The 16,041-nt window shown below is 45.2% G+C and overlaps 1 protein-coding gene across 1 annotated transcript in view; it reads left to right on the forward strand.

Moving 5' to 3' along the window:
- rev1 (REV1 DNA directed polymerase) overlaps positions 1-16,041 on the forward strand; it is a 209,009-nt gene that overhangs the window by 122,109 nt on the left and 70,859 nt on the right. The gene's annotated exons all lie outside the window — the stretch shown is intronic.

The raw sequence follows: 16,041 nt of genomic DNA on the forward strand, positions 1-16,041 counted from the left end.
ATGAGAAAATACCAGCCATGATTGTGTGAATGCGTCTCTAATTCACTTGTCTCTCAGTCCGGAGGAAACAGCCTCGAACACGTTTGTACTTCAGAATATTATTTATTGCAATTGGGGCAGCCATCTAGGTATTCCGGAGAACCACCTCGGAGAGTGCCAAAATATTGCTCAAAACATCCCTTTTTTATATGTTTTTTTAAGGGGCTGTCTCTTACATTCACTTGAGCTTGCCCCCATTACAAAGCATAGATTTTTTATTGCAATAGTTCCAGTACATGATTTTACAGACTTTGAGGTTATCTATTGGCACATGAGTATGTAGCAGTCTTAGCTTAATTAGCAGGTGTTAGCTATAGTTGCAAGCGGCTCCCACATTTCATATCCTGTCATCCGGCCATTCTCCTTGTTTCTCAAGGCTGTTCGGCTTATAGTCATGAGTCGGCTCACGACTTCAAATATCAACTCCCTTATCTGAGCAAGTTCATTCTCCTTCAATGGCTTCAATAACACATTCCTCTACTTGTGATTTTCCACTAATGTATCCCGGTCATTCTGGCTCTTTCTAGCTATTAACCCTTGCTTCACATCCTCATTCCCCCCTTTGATCATTCCATGATCACACAGCAGTCTCCCTCTGAAAGGGGCTTATCCTTGAGAGTCTGAGGAATTCCTCCGGGAAATCATCCTTTGGTCCTACGTCCTCATACACATTTTCGGCACCTACTATGTCCTGCTTGTCTAACTGGGAAAGCCGCTGCAGCATCTGTGGCATCACAGGTGCCTAAACGATTACAAAAGCATTTAACACAGGTTACAATGATACACAGCAAAAGGCAAATAACGATAAAGATAATAAATCCATGAAACAGATAGGTGGTCCAGGAACTAGACCACAGCCATCCCCACCAGTCTTCCGAGGAGGACTGGCGGAGTCTCTTTACCCCATCCCTAATGTGGTCCACTAGGTGAGTAATATTCTCAGAGCTATCAGGGATATAAGTACAGCACTCAGAACCCACTACAGCACACATACCTCCCTCATTGGCGAGGAGGTAGTCTAGAGCCATGCGGCTCTGTAAGGCAACTGTCCGAACAGCTATTAACTCTGCGCTGAGCTCACTGAGTCCTTCCGCGGTATCATTAGCCACCTGCTCCAATATATCCCGGAGCTTGGTGACTTTTTGGAGAGATCTAATACTGCCAAACTGCGGCCAAAGGACAGTAGCTATCACCTCCCAAGGCACAAGGGACCTAGTGGTTCGGGCATGGGGATGTTTGGATAGATCGTATAATGGGTGAATGCAGGGACTACAAAGCCCATGTAGCAAGAACCCGACCAATTTTCCGGCAACCAGGGATATGCTTTATGTCCGCATATAAAATAGGTATCATTGTACGAGGTCAAGTTCCCCTTGGCATCCGTCCCCATGATTCTAGTCGGCTCCCCCCTCCAAGGGCCGCAACTAGTATAGTTTTCTATTGCTGACCAATTAAAGGTGAACAAGCCTTTTTGTGTAAGATTAGTTATGGGTGGTTGCCAAATCAAGGTCTGGGTACATTGGCTGGTACCTACCGGGTGGGTCCCATTGGCATGATACTTTTTAAAACATATACTGCCTTTTGGAAATTTAGTATACTTGGGGAGGATCAGGTAGGGCGGCTGACAGGTTACAGTAAATTTCGGCCACCACCATCCTTGAAACCTGTTCATATCAAACCCGGCCGATCGCCAATCTTTTATATCTTGTGTATCATTATCAGGATCGGTGCGATTACGCCGCAGAGCCCATTCTGTGACCTCGATCAAATAGGAAAGAGGGACCAAAGGAATACCCCCATGGGCATGGCTGGGAACATGCGTACATACCCAACAAGAGGAGACATTCAATTTCTTTGCATAAGTTATAAGACATAAACAGGAATGAATTCGCAGTCACATGGTGTGTTGCCCGCTTCCTCCTGGTAGGCGGGTGAGTATGGATAGTCTTACATTCAGGAACTCGTGGCTTGCTCTCCCCTCTACACTGGTAGTCCCACCGGCAAGCGTAGCGATCGCAGGTCAGGGATCCGCGGGTAATCAGGAACCGAGGCTTCTGCTCGTCTTGATGAATAATGGAGATGCAGGTATCTCCCGGGGTCGCCGTCCACAAGGTCTCATCAGTGGTGCTGTTGGCGCAGCTAAAGGTGTCCTCACGACAAAGGTGCAGAATTCGTCCGCCGGGTCTACATCGCCGGTCGCTAGTGAATGTAAACTGGATGGCGCTGGCGAGGATCACTAGTAAAAAGAGCAGCTTCATCGTGGGGTCCTGCTCCTAGTCCGAGTAAGGTCGTATGTACCTAAAACTTAAAACGAGAGTTAATAATCACGAAAACTTCAGTAGCTTACAGTGGTGGGTGTGAATCCACGCATTGCGTCCTTCAACTTTGACTGCCGTGGGGGTGGTTAGGAAAACTTGGAACGGTCCTTCCCAACGCGGTTCCAACCCCTTCCGTGTCCAATTGCGGATCATCACATGATCACCTGATTGCACAATATCAGAGCTGACCAAGGGTGGCACTTCCTCTTGTGCGGCACGTACTTGTAAGTGGAGACTCTTTAAGATTTTAGTGAGGGCTATTATACAATTAGCCATTTCTGTAGTCATGTGGTGGAACTGAATGTCTCGGGATGTATGACAGTCCCAGGGGATGCGAAGGGGTCTTCCGTACAAGATTTCAGCGAGGCTCAATCGGGTCTCTCCCGCAGGGGTGGTTCTGATCTGGAAAAGTGCAACAGGTAAAAGTTTGAGCCAGGTGGCTCCGGTCTCTGCTTGTAGCTTAGCAAGTTTGGTTTTCAGAGTCTGGTTAGCTCGTTCCACTATTCCAGCTGCCTGGGGTCTGTAGGCGCAGTGTAACTGCTGTTTAATTCCCAGTTGAGTGCAGAATTCTTTATTGATCTGTCCCACAAAGTGAGGTCCATTATCAGAGCTTAAACGATAGGGAATTCCAAATCTTGGTACAATTTCACGCATAAGAACTTTTACTACAGTTGAAGCCTTATTATCTACAGTAGGATAGGCCTCTACTAAACACATCAACAATTACCAATACATGCTTGTAACACTGGCATCTTTCCAACTCAATGTAGTCCAGTTGCAGGGTCTCAAAGGGACCCTTGGGCAATGGTGTTTTCCCCTGCTCGGAGGGGACAGCCTTCCCAGGGTTATACTGCTGACATATCAAGCAGCGATTGCTAATTCGTTGGGCTATCTCCTGCAGTCTGGGATGCCACCAGGTTTTTAACAATATATCACCTGTAGCGCGAGCACCACAGTGAGTTGCAAAGTGTACACATTCGGCCACCCAGGCTGCCAAAGCATCGGGCATATATGTCTGCCCTGCTAGGTGACCCACAGCTTACTTTCTTTATCATATGACTCTTGCTCCCTGTATGGATGAGGAAAAGGGCTCTGGACAGGATGAGCCAGCTGACCACGGTACCATGGTGCAGAAGGCCATTCAAGAGGGGGGAGTAAAAAGACAAGTAGTTGTTATAGGGGATTCTATAATTAGGGGGACAGATAGTATCCTATGCAAGCCGGATCGGGAGTCTCGCATGGTGTGTTGCCTGCCCGGTGCCAGGGTGCGGGACATCTCTGACCGGCTTGAAAGGATATTGGAGCGGGAGGGGGAGGATCCAGTTGTTGTGGTCCATGTTGGGACTAACAACATAGGTAAAGCTAGGGTGGAGGACCTGTTCGGGGACTATCAAGCACTAGGAAGAAAATTGAAATACAGGTCCTCAAGGGTCATAATCTCCGGATTACTGCCCGAGCCACGTGCCAATTGGCATAGGGATAAGAAAATTAGGGAAGTAAACACGTGGCTAAGGGATTGGTGTGGGAAAGAGGGATTCCACTTCATGGGACATTGGCATCAGTTTTGGAACCGGGAGGATCTGTACCGTTGGGACTGTCTCCACCTGAACCGATCTGGAACCAGTGTTCTAGCGAAGAGGATAAATAGGGTGGTCAGTAGGACTTTAAACTTCTGAGTTGGGGGTAAGGGAAAGTGAAAGCGACAGGGAGCATGGAGTTAAATGGCAAGATACGCAGGGTGATAACATGTAGGCAGGTGGATTAAGCTTGAGGCAGACTAGGAATTCAACAAAAAGGAAGGATAACTTTGGACATCTTAGGACTTCCAATATCTGTAATGATAAGAAAGTTAGCATTAAGGCACTTTACCTGAATGCTCGTAGCATTTGTAACAAAGTAGACGAACTAATGGCACAGATCATCGTGAATGATTATGATGTGGTAGGCATCACAGAGACATGGCTGCAGGGGGTTCAGGACTGGCAGTTAAACATCCAAGGATATACAACCTATCGAAAAGACAGGGAGGTGGGCCGAGGGGGTGGGGTTGCCTTGTTAGTTAAGAACAAAATTAAATCTATGGCACTAAACGACATAGGGTCGGATGATGTGGAGTCTGTGTGGGTAGAATTGAGGAACCACAAAGGCAAAAAAACCATAATGGGAGTTATGTACAGACCTCCTAACAGTGGTCAGGACCAGGGACGCAACATGTACCGGGAAATAGAAAAGGCATGTCAGAAAGGCAAGGTCACGGTGATTATGGGGGACTTCAATATGCAGGTGGATTGGGTAAATAACGTAGCCAGTGGATCCAAAGAAAAGGAATTCATGGAATGCTTACAAGATGGCTTTTTGGAACAGCTTGTCATGGAGCCCACAAGGGAGCAGGCTATTCTGGACCTAGTGCTATGTAATGAACCAGACTTTATAAAAGATCTTAAAGTAAGGGAACACTTAGGAAGCAGCGATCATAATATGGTTGAGTTCAGTCTGCAGTTTGAAAGAGAGAAGGCAAAATCGGATGTAATGGTGTTACAGTTAAATAAAGGTAATTACGAGGGCATGAGAGAGGAACTGGCGAAAATCGACTGGAAGCAGACCCTAGTGGGGAAGACAGTAGAGCAAAAATGGCAGGAGTTTATATGCATAATTGAGGACACTGTACAGAGGTTCATCCCCAAGAAAAGAAAGATTATCCGGGGAGGGATTAGACAGCCATGGCTGACAAAGGAGGTCAGGAAATGTATCAAAGAAAAAGAGAGATCCTATAAAGTGGCCAAAAGCACTGGGAAATCAGAAGATTGGGAAGGCTACAAAAACAGAGGTTAACAAAGAGACAAATAAGGAAGGAGAGGATCAAATATGAAGGCAGGCTAGCCAGTAATATAAGAAATGATAGTAAAAGTTTCTTTCAATACATAAGAAACAAACGACAGGCCAAAGTAGACATTGGGCCAATTCAAACTGATTCTGGAAGGCTAGTGATGGGAGACGAGGAAATGGCTGGAGAACTTAATAAGTACTTTGCGTCTGTCTTCACAGTGGAAGACATGAGTAATATCCCAAAAATTATAAAGGGTCAGGTGGCTGAGTTGAGTATGGTTGCCATTACAAAAGAGATGGTGCTAAAAAAGCTAAAAGGTCTTAAAATTGACAAATCTCCTGGTCCCGATGGGCTACATACTAGAGTTCTGAGGGAGGTGGCTGAAGAAATAGCGGAAGCGTTGGTTGAGATCTTTCAAAAATCACTGGAGTCAGGGAAAGTCCCGGACGATTGGAAGATCGCTGTTGTAACCCCCTTGTTCAAGAAAGGATCAAGACAAAAGATGGAAAATTATAGGCCAATTAGCCTAACCTCGGTTGTTGGTAAAATTCTAGAATCGATCGTTAAGGATGAGATTTCTAAATTCTTGGAAGAGCAGGGTCGGATTAGAACATGTCAACATGGATTTAGTAAGGGGAGGTCGTGCCTGACGAACCTGTTAGAATTCTTTGAGGAAGTGACAAGTAGGTTAGACCAGGGAAACCCAGTGGATGTGGTCTATCTGGATTTCCAAAAGGCCTTTGATAAGGTGCCACACAGGAGGCTGCTGAGTAAGGTGAGGGCCCATGGTGTTCAAGGTGAGCTACTGGCATGGGTTGAGGATTGGCTGTCTGACAGAAGGCAGAGAGTTGGGATAAAAGGTTCTTTTTCGGAATGGCAGCCAGTGACCAGCGGTGTCCCACAGGGTTCAGTGTTGGGGCCGCAGCTGTTCACCATATATATTAATGATCTGGATGAAGGGACTGGGGCATTCTAGTGAAGTTTGCCGATGATACGAAGTTAGGTGGTCAGGCAGGTAGTGCTGAGGAAGTGGGGAGGTTGCAGAAGGATCTAGACAGTTTGGGAGAGTGGCGCAGGAAATGGCTGATGCAATTCAACGTGAGAAAATGTGAGGTCTTGCACTTTGGAAAAAAGAATCCAAGCATAGACTACTTTCTAAACGGTGAGAAAATTCATAATGCCAAAGTACAAAGGGATCTGGGAGTGCTAGTCGAGGATTCCCTAAAGGTAAACATGCAGGTTGAATCCGTGATTAAGAAAGCGAATGCAATGTTGTCATTTATCTCAAGAGGGTTGGAATATAAAAGCAGCGATGTGCTACTGAGCCTTTATAAGGCTCTGGTTAGGCCCCATTTGGAGTACTGTGTCCAGTTTTGGGCCCCACATCTCAGGAAGGACATACTGGCACTGGAGCGTGTCCAGCGGAGATTCACATGGATGATCCCTGGAATGGCGGGTCTAACATATGAGGAAAGGCTGAGGATCCTGGGATTGTATTAATTGGAGTTTAGAAGGTTAAGGGGAGATCTAATTGAAACTTACAAGATAATACATGGCTTAGAAAGGGTGGACGCAAAGAAACTGTTTCCGTTAGGCGAGGAGACGAGGACCCGTGGGCACAGCCTTAGAATTAGAGGGGGTAAATTCAGAACAGAAATGCGGAGACATTTCTTCAGCCAGAGAGTGGTGGGCCTGTGGAATTCATTGCCGCGGAGTGCAGTGGAGGCCGGGACGCTAAATGGCTTCAAGGCAGAGATAGATAAATTCTTGATGTCGCGAGGAATTAAGGGCTACGGGGAGAATGCTGGTAGGTGGAGTTGAAATGCCCATCAGCCATGATTGAATGGCGGAGTGGACTCGATGGGCCGAATGGCCTTACTTCCACTCCTATGTCTTATGTACATCCCAATTCTTCCCATAACTTTTTATCGCTAGCAGGAGCGTCCTCCTGTAGCTGGATTACGTCAGTAATGGTCGGCATAGGTTTTTCAGAGGGAGACTTGTCTTTTGAGCTTTTAGTCTGGCTCATCATTTTAGGCACTACCGTTTCCTTTGAATAGGAGGCTTCTTTTGCTTGGTGGTCAGCCTTCCTATTTCCTTCATCTACTGGAGTTTTTCCTTTCGTATGGGCAGTACACTTTATCACTGCTACCTTTTCTGGGAGCATAAGAGCTTGGAGTAACTGGGTCACTAGCTGCTGATGGGAAATTGGGGTGCCAGCGGATGTTAAGAATCCTCTGTTCTTCCATAATTGTCCAAAATCATGTACGACTCCAAAGGCATATCTGGAGTCTGTATAAATATTTACTTTTTAGCCTGCTCCTAGTGCGCATGCGCGTATTAGTGCGAACAATTCTGCTTGTTGGGCCAAGAATGGAGTTTCAAATGCTGCTGATTCTACTGTCTCCCCAGTTTCAAATGCTGCTGATTCTACTGTCTCCCCACCCTGGTTGACTATAGCATATCCTGATAACCGCTCCCCCCTTTCACCGATGGAAGCACTTCCATCTGTGAACATGGTCAGGTCTGGGTCGTTAAGAGGGTGACAATTCAAAACTTAAGATTTGTAAGTTCCAATTAAAATGCATCTTCAGCTGTGTGGACTGTTCAGCACGGTAGCATGGTGGTTAGCATAAATGCTTCACAGCTCCAGGGTCCCAGGTTCAGTTCCCGGCTGGGTCACTGTCTGTGCGGAGTCTGCACGTCCTCCCCGTGTGTGCGTGGGTTTCCTCCGGGTGCTCCAGTTTCCTCCCACAGTCCAAAGATATGCGGGTTAGGTGGATTGGCCATGCTAAATTGCCCGTAGTGTCCTAAAAGTAAGGTTAAGGGGGGGGGGGGGGGGGGGGGGGGGGGTTGTTGGGTTACAGGTATAGGGTGGATTCGTGGGTTTGAGTAGGGTGATCATTGCTCGGCACAACATCGAGGGCCGAAGGGCCTGTTCTGTGCTGTACTGTTCTATTCTATTCTATTCTATTACTTTATCAGAGCTCACAGGCAAACCCAGCATGGGAGTGTCAAGACATCTTCTGGATTGCACACAAAAGCTTGTTGAAAGGGTTAATTTTCTTGCAGAGACAAAAAGGGGCGTATAAAGGGTGGATAAATTGGAATGATGCCATTCGCGTCTCAAAACGTTTTTTTATATTTTTCACTCAAATGGACTGGGAGTAAAAGTTGGAGTGCTGCCAAATTCCCGTTATCAAGTCTTTCAGCGAGCACCATATGTTATTGAATCTCTGACTGATCATGGACGTATTTCGTCTACCCATCTGTTGTTTATACTTAATTCTGCAAACTCATAATTAAAACAGGTTAGTTTCACCCTACTGATGATTATTTGTGTCAGGGAAGTTTAAACCCTGAACTAATGAAACACCGGCTTGATCATATTTGTCATATGCATTGCAATTTGTCATATGCATTGCAACTTGTCATATGTATTTCAATTATCCTAACCTCCACTGAACACCATAAAACTAATATTTTCTTATTCTTACATACGTGATTTTGCACCCTGATTAAAATTCCTTGTGTATCAAAATTACCCTGTAAATGCCAATGATAGCGTTTGAAAAGAAAAAATTGTTAACTGTACTCAAACTATAATCTTTAAAGACAATGCGTAGACAAATTGAAGCTTTCAAATAATCACAGCTCGTAACAAAACTTTTAAAAGTCAAAATCTGAAAATGAAACATGAATACAGAGACAGTGAATAGTTCAGAACAAAGTTTAGATGCCTAAAACTCTCTCTCTCTCTGTCGGTCTGTCTCTGGAACTCTTGTCGCTCTTTCTCTTTATCTAACTACCCCTCCCCGTCTCTGTCTCTCCCTGACTCGCTCTCTTTTGCTCTCTCAACTTTCGCTGTCTCTATCAGTCCCTCTCTCTGTCTCTGGCTCTCTCACTCTCTAACCCTCTCACTCTTTCTCTAAAATGGAGCTCAATTAAAATATTGAACAACATTTTTCATTCTCCTTCAAAAACTTTATCTGTGTCATTCCATTTAAGTCAATTTCCACTGATTACTTTTAGAAGCATTAGCTATTCTTAGAGACGTATATGTCTTTGTGCAGATGACCTGCTTGCTAAAATGGTTAAATTTTTGTACAGAATCAAAAGTGGTGGAGAACTTGGCATGATGCCATCTCCATCCACTATGTGACCTCCGACATTATCCATCCTTTCTTTCAATTTTCAATGTTTGTTATTTAATCGGTTTTTGGAAAGAGACATTACTGGATGTTTATTTTTCTTTTATTTCAAATTAGTTGAATTACTGCCGAATGTATCTGGACGGCTTGAAACGATCTGAAGTTATTCTCGACATGTATTCATTCTTAAGTTTCTAACCGTAATCTTGTATTGATTTTCCTCCCCATTTTTTTGTTTTGGGAGGGGAGGATTATTCATCCTCAGATATTCCTGAACAAAACAAATTGAGTGTTTTAGCCCCTTTCTGATCTTTTGGACTTCACTTAATTTGATTTTTTTTTTCTCCTTGAGTCATTCCGGGACAGCAATTAGCCGTAATTGTTGGCAGTTTTGTGATGTCTTTTGCTAGATTGCACAATCTGTACTGCCGTATCTTTACTCGCTTTATTGCTACGCTTAAAGGAGTTAGTGCTCAATTCCTTTAAACCAGCCTGTCTTCCAAATGGTGTGAAGGTTTAATTTATGCCATTTGTGCTTCTAACTTTATTTGTCTTATCTTTACTTCTGTGTATCTCACCATTTTTATCAGTTCCACAGAAATCACACCCATCTTTGATCATTGTTTTTTTTTGTCAGAGTATTTTGCTCTTCAAAAACCTAAAACAAATTTTAAACTGACTTTTTTACTCATTTGGCCTTGATACCAGATTTCTTGGATGTTACCTCACCGTCTGTCCGCCTTGCTGAGTGACTCTAATTTTTGGCGGTCAAAGGTTTGACTACTCGCCTTGTCCACCGGCTCGAGCGGCGTCCAGCTCAGCAAATCCTTCCAGACTTACACTAAATGTTAGGGGTGAAAATATTCACACGAAGGCCTGAGTATCAGTAACAAAGCAGTTTATTATGTCAGAATTCTGGGAGATAAGATTTGGGAACTCTGCAGTCCCTGACAGCACCTTATCCCACTTAAGCTTAAACTCATATGGATTAATATACAGATTCAAGGCGGATAGCCTAATGACTTGGTTCTTTTCCCATATGCGCATTCCTTTTTTTTTAAGACCTTGGCTGTTTTAACTATTCCTTTCTCTGTCAATTTTATACCCAATTTTAATGCATTAGTTTTCCCCCCCAGTGGCCATTTTTCTTCTCCTAAATTTTTATGCAATTCTCCTGACAATTGTCTCAGTTGCTTGGAATATTCCGGATATTGTTCACACAAGGTTTGAAGCGCGCTTCCACTATCAGAGGTTGTATCTAACGTATTACCCATCTCTAACACTATTGGCAGTTAATGATCCTTGCGATTATTGTTTATTTGGCGAAATAGTCCTGGACCACTTTATTCAATCATGAATTTAAACGGAGTTATCCTGTTCCGTTGCCCAATTCAGGCAGGTTCATCCATGCCTGCAAGCCTATCTAACTACAAGGTTATCACGTCCTTGTTATGTTGTTACCTTAGGGTTGATCACGCACCCTTCTAAAGCCTCTTATCACGGGGGCACTTTTAGACAAAGGCACGGATCATGATGATGCCCAAACCTCTTCTGTAGCTATAACTGTAGGGGCTACACACCCTCCCTTAATGCACTAGTCCCTGACTGTGCCTGTGACTATAACTGTAGGGGTCACACTCACTCCCTTAAGACACTAGTCCCTGACTGTGCCTGTGACTATAACTGTAGGGGTCACACTCCCTCCTTTAAACGGGTTCGCCGGACTGACCTTGATTTCGTAGGAGCGTCCCTGAGCGCTGGCAGCGGGGCCGAATCGCGGACGGTACAGCGGAGGGGAATACCAAAGTGGCAAAAATTTTACTCTCAGTGGTGGCCCAATTCCTCCTTCGCTCCCGAACTCGATCAGTCACTTATGCCGCCAGTCCCAGCGGAGACTCTTTGAAATCCCACCGCTGCTACCAAAATGTGAATGCGTCTCTAATTCACTTGTCTCTCAGTCTGGAGGAAACAGTCTCGAACACGTTCGTACTTCCGAATATTCTTTATTGCGATCGGGGCAGCCCTCTAGGTATTCCGGAGAACCACCTCGGAGAGTGCCAAAATATTGCTCAAAACATCCCTTTTTTATATGTTTTTTTAAGGGGCTGTCTCTTACATTCACTTGAGCTTGCCCCCATTACAAAGCATAGATTTTTTATTGCAATAGTTCCAGTACATGATTTTACAGACTTTGAGGTTATCTATTGGCACATGAGTATGTAGCAGTCTTAGCTTAATTAGCAGGTGTTAGCTATAGTTGCAAGCGGCTCCCACATTTCATATCCTGTCATCCGGCCATTCTCCTTGTTTCTCAAGGCTGTTCGGCTTATAGTCATGAGTCGGCTCGCGACTTCAAATATCAACTCCCTTATCTGAGCAAGTTCATTCTCCTTCAATGGCTTCAATAACACATTCCTCTACTTGTGATTTTCCACTAATGTATCCCGGTCATTCTGGCTCTTTCTAGCTATTAACCCTTGCTTCACATCCTCAGTTGAATGGCGGAGCAGACTCGATGGGCCGAGTAGCTTAATTCTGCTCCTATGTCTTATGGTCCTTCGTTTTGTTGACATTGAGGGAGAGATTATTGTCGCCTGACCAGTTCACCAGATTCTCTATCTTGTTCCTGTACTCTGTCTCGTCATTGTTTGAAATTCAACCCATTACGGTGGTGTCATCAGCAAATTTGAATATTGAGTTGGAGAGGAATTTAGCCACACAGTCATGGGTGTATCAAGAGTATAGTAGGGGGCTGAGGACACAGCCTTGTGGGGCACCAGTGTTGAGGATGATCGTGGAGGAGGTGTTGTTGCCTATCCTTACTGATTGTGGTCTGTGGATTAGGAAGTTCAGGATCAAGTCGCAGAGGGAGGATTCGAGGCTCCATGTCACAAGAGTTTGGAGATGAATTTTGTTGGAATAATGGTGGTGAAGGCTGAGCTGTAGTCAATAAATAGGAGTCTGACATAGGTGACTTTGTTATCGAGGTGTTCCAGTATTGACTGCAGGGCCATTAAGATGGCATCTGCTGTGGACCTGTTGCAGCAGTAGGCGAACTGCAATAGATCAAGGCAATCTGAGTGGCTGGAGTTGATTCGTGCCATGACTAACCTTTAGAAGCACTTCACAATGATGGATGTCAGAGCCGCTGGACGATAGTCATTAAGGCACGCTGCTTGGATTTTCTTTGGTACAAGGATGATGGTTGTCTTCTTGAAGCAGACAAAATCGTAGAATTTACAGTGCAGAAGGCCATTCAGCCCATCGAATCTGCATTGGCTCTTGGAAAGAGCACCCTACTTAAGCCCTCACCTCCACCCTATCCCAGTAACCCCATTTAACCTTTTTTGGACACTAAGGGCAATTTATCATGGCCAATCCACCTAACCGGCCATCTTTGGACTGTGGGAAGAAACCAGAGTACCCGGAGGGAACCCACGCAGAAACGGGGAGAACGTGCAGACTCCGTACAATGACCCAAGCCGGGAATCGAGCCCAGGACCCCGGAGCTGTAAAGCAATTGTGCTAACCACTGTGCTACCGTGCTGCCCTCGGGACCTCAGATTGTTGTAAAGCGAGGTTGAAGATGTCTGCGAATACCCCCGCTAGCAAGACCTGAGTGCTCATCCGGGCCAGTGGCTTCCCACGGGTTGATCTTTCAAGAAGGCTGCTCTGACATCTGCAATGGTGACCTCAGATACAAGTTCATCCGAGGTTTCCAGGGTGGAGGGCATGTTCTCGCTGACATCTTGCTCAAAGCGGGAATAGAATGCGATGAGCTCATCAGGGAGGGGTGCGTTGTCGCTGATGATTTTACATGCCTTCATCTGGTTTAGCTCACTCGGCTAAATCGCTGGCTTTTAAAGCAGACCAAGCAGGCCAGCAGCACGGTTCGATTCCCGTACCAGCCTCCCCGGACAGGCGCCGGAATGTGGCGACTAGGGGCTTTTCACAGTAACTTCATTGAAGCCTACTCGTGACAATAAGCGATTTTCATTGTAGCCCGTTATGTCTTGCAGACCTTGCCATAGTCGGCACGGTCCATGTGGCTAGCCTGGGACTTCGAGCTTGGTCAGGTATAGTCTTTTGGCATTTTTGATGGATCTCCTTGGATCATATCTGGTTTTCTTCTATAGGTCAGGGTCTCCCGGCTTGAACGCCTCAGAGCTAGACTTCAGCAAGTAGTGGATATCCCTGTTCATCCAGAGTTTCCAGTTGGGAAGCATGCGGATTTGCTTCTTTGACACAGTCTTTTACACACTTACGAATGAAGTCAGTTACTGTAGTGACGTACTCATTCAGGCTGGTCACAGAGTTTTAAATACTGACCAGTCCACTGTCTCTAAGCAGTCTTGTTGGAGATCATCCAATTCCTCAGACCAACATTGCACGACTTTCTTTGACGGATTCTCCCGCTTCAGTTTTTGCTGGGAGCAGGAACTTGTGGTCAGATTTGCCAAAGTGTGGGTGGGCAATAGAGCGGTAGGCATGTTTGATGTTTGTGTAGCAGTGGCCCAGGATGTTTGGGCCTCTGGTGGAACAGGTGACGTTTTGGTGGTAACATGGTAGTACGCTCTTGAGCTTGGCCTGATTGAAGTCCCTGGCCACGATGACCAAGGCCGTGGGATGTTTCATTTCAAGGCAATTTGTGGTGGTGTATATTTCATCCAGTGCAATTTTCGTGTCCGCATGAGGTGGGATGTTAACTGCTGTCGGGTTAACGGAGCTGAACTCCCGTGGAAGGTAGTAGGGGCGCCATTTTACCGTTGGGTATTTTAGGTCCGGGGAGCAGAAACTCACCAGTGTTGCTACATCTAGGCACCAGGAGGTGTTGATCAGGAGACAGACCGCACCTTCCCTAGCCTTACCTGAGGCTGCCTAGTCACCTAAATTGAGACAGGGCATCCTTTCTAATGCTTCCACAGCTTCAGCTTTCCTGTGCTGGATCTTAACCATATTTGTTTCTCTCTTGTGTTCCTTTTCTCTTAGTGTAAATGGTTCCCCTTTCCAAAAATTGCCATTATCCCCTTAAAAAAAACTCTTACTCTGTTCTTTCTAACTCCCATCCCATTTCCAACCTACCTCTTCTCTAAAAATTGTTAAATGTGTTGTTGCTTTGAAGCTTTGTGCAATTTCTCACCATAACTCCACATTTATATTCCTTCAAATCTGAATTTCGTGCTTCCAATAGCACCAAAATGACATTGTCCAATATAATAAACAACATTCTTTGTGACAGTGAACACAGAAAGCTGGAAACACTCAGCAATTTAAGAAATATGTGAACAGAAATGCTCACTTTTGGTTGTCAGGATTACTTGGCTTCAGTCCTCATTACCTCCTTGGTCCAAACATGGGCAAAGGAGCTGAATTCCAGAAGTTAGTGTGACAGAACTGTCATTGAGACAAAATATGGCATTGGGGAGCCCGAGTAAAATCAAAGTCAATGGGCATTAAGGGGGAAACTTTCCACTGGCTGGAAGCATTCCTAGCACAAAGCAAGTAGTTGTGCTTATTGGAGATCAATCATCTTAGCCCCAGGCCATGACTGCAGGAGTTCCACAAAGTAATATGTTAAGCCCAGCCATCTTTAGCTACTTCATCAATGACCTTCCTTCCATCATAAGGGCAGAAATGGAGATATTTGATGATGATTGCACAACATTTAGTTCTATTCTCAAGTGCTCAGATAATTAAACACTTAGTGTCTGCTTTCAGAAAGACCCGAACAAAATTCAGACTTTGATGAGTGGCAAGTAATATTTTTGCTGCACAAGTGCCAGGCAATGACAATCTCCAACAAGAGAGAATCTAACCACCTCCCCATGACATTCAATGCCATTAGCATCGCTGAATACCCCACAATCAACATCCTTGGGGTTACCATTGATCAGAAACTGAACTGGACTAGGCATATTAATACTGTGGCCAGGAGGGCAGGTCAAAAGCTAGGAATCCTATGGTGCGTTTTTCACCTCCTGACCCCCCTCCCGCCCCCGCAAAAGAAAACCTGCCCACCAGGGCAGCAGGGTAGCATGGTGGTTAGCATAAATGCTTCACAGCTCCAGGGTCCCAGGTTCGATTCCCGGCTGGGTCACTGTCTGTGTGGAGTCTGCACGTCCTCCCGCTGTGTGCGTGGGTTTCCTCCGGGTGCTCCGGTTTCCTCCCACAGTCCAAAGATGTGCGGGTTAGGTGGATTGGCCATGCTAAATTGCCCGTAGTGGCCTAATAAAAGTAAGGTTATGGGGGGGGGGGTTGTTGGGTCACGGGTATAGGGTGGATACGTGGGTTTGAGTAGGGTGATCATGGCTCGGCACAACATTGAGGGCCGAAGGGCCTGTTCTGTGCTGTATTGTTCTATAATTCTATCTCTATCGACAAAATTTTCATTCTGCTTCTCTCTTCACTGATGCTTCTAAGCCTAAAGCCAGCTTGAGACATTAATGAAAGAAATGAATTTCAACATAACAGGAAGTCTAAAAAATGGAAAGGGGAAACCCCTATATGAACCAGAAAATGTAAAATATGTTCAATATTGTAACTGTGGACTGTTGTTTTCTATGTAACTGAAATTACATTTTGAAGCAGGGTTTCATAACAATATACAGTAGGCATGTCATACAATTTTTACATATGCTTGCAACCTTAATCAAATATTCTTGACAAGTTAGAGGCTGGAAGCCATGAACAAGTGAGTATATGTTGT

The sequence above is a fragment of the Scyliorhinus canicula genome, chromosome 14 (assembly GCF_902713615.1).
Source record: "Scyliorhinus canicula chromosome 14, sScyCan1.1, whole genome shotgun sequence".
Taxonomy (NCBI): domain Eukaryota; kingdom Metazoa; phylum Chordata; class Chondrichthyes; order Carcharhiniformes; family Scyliorhinidae; genus Scyliorhinus; species Scyliorhinus canicula.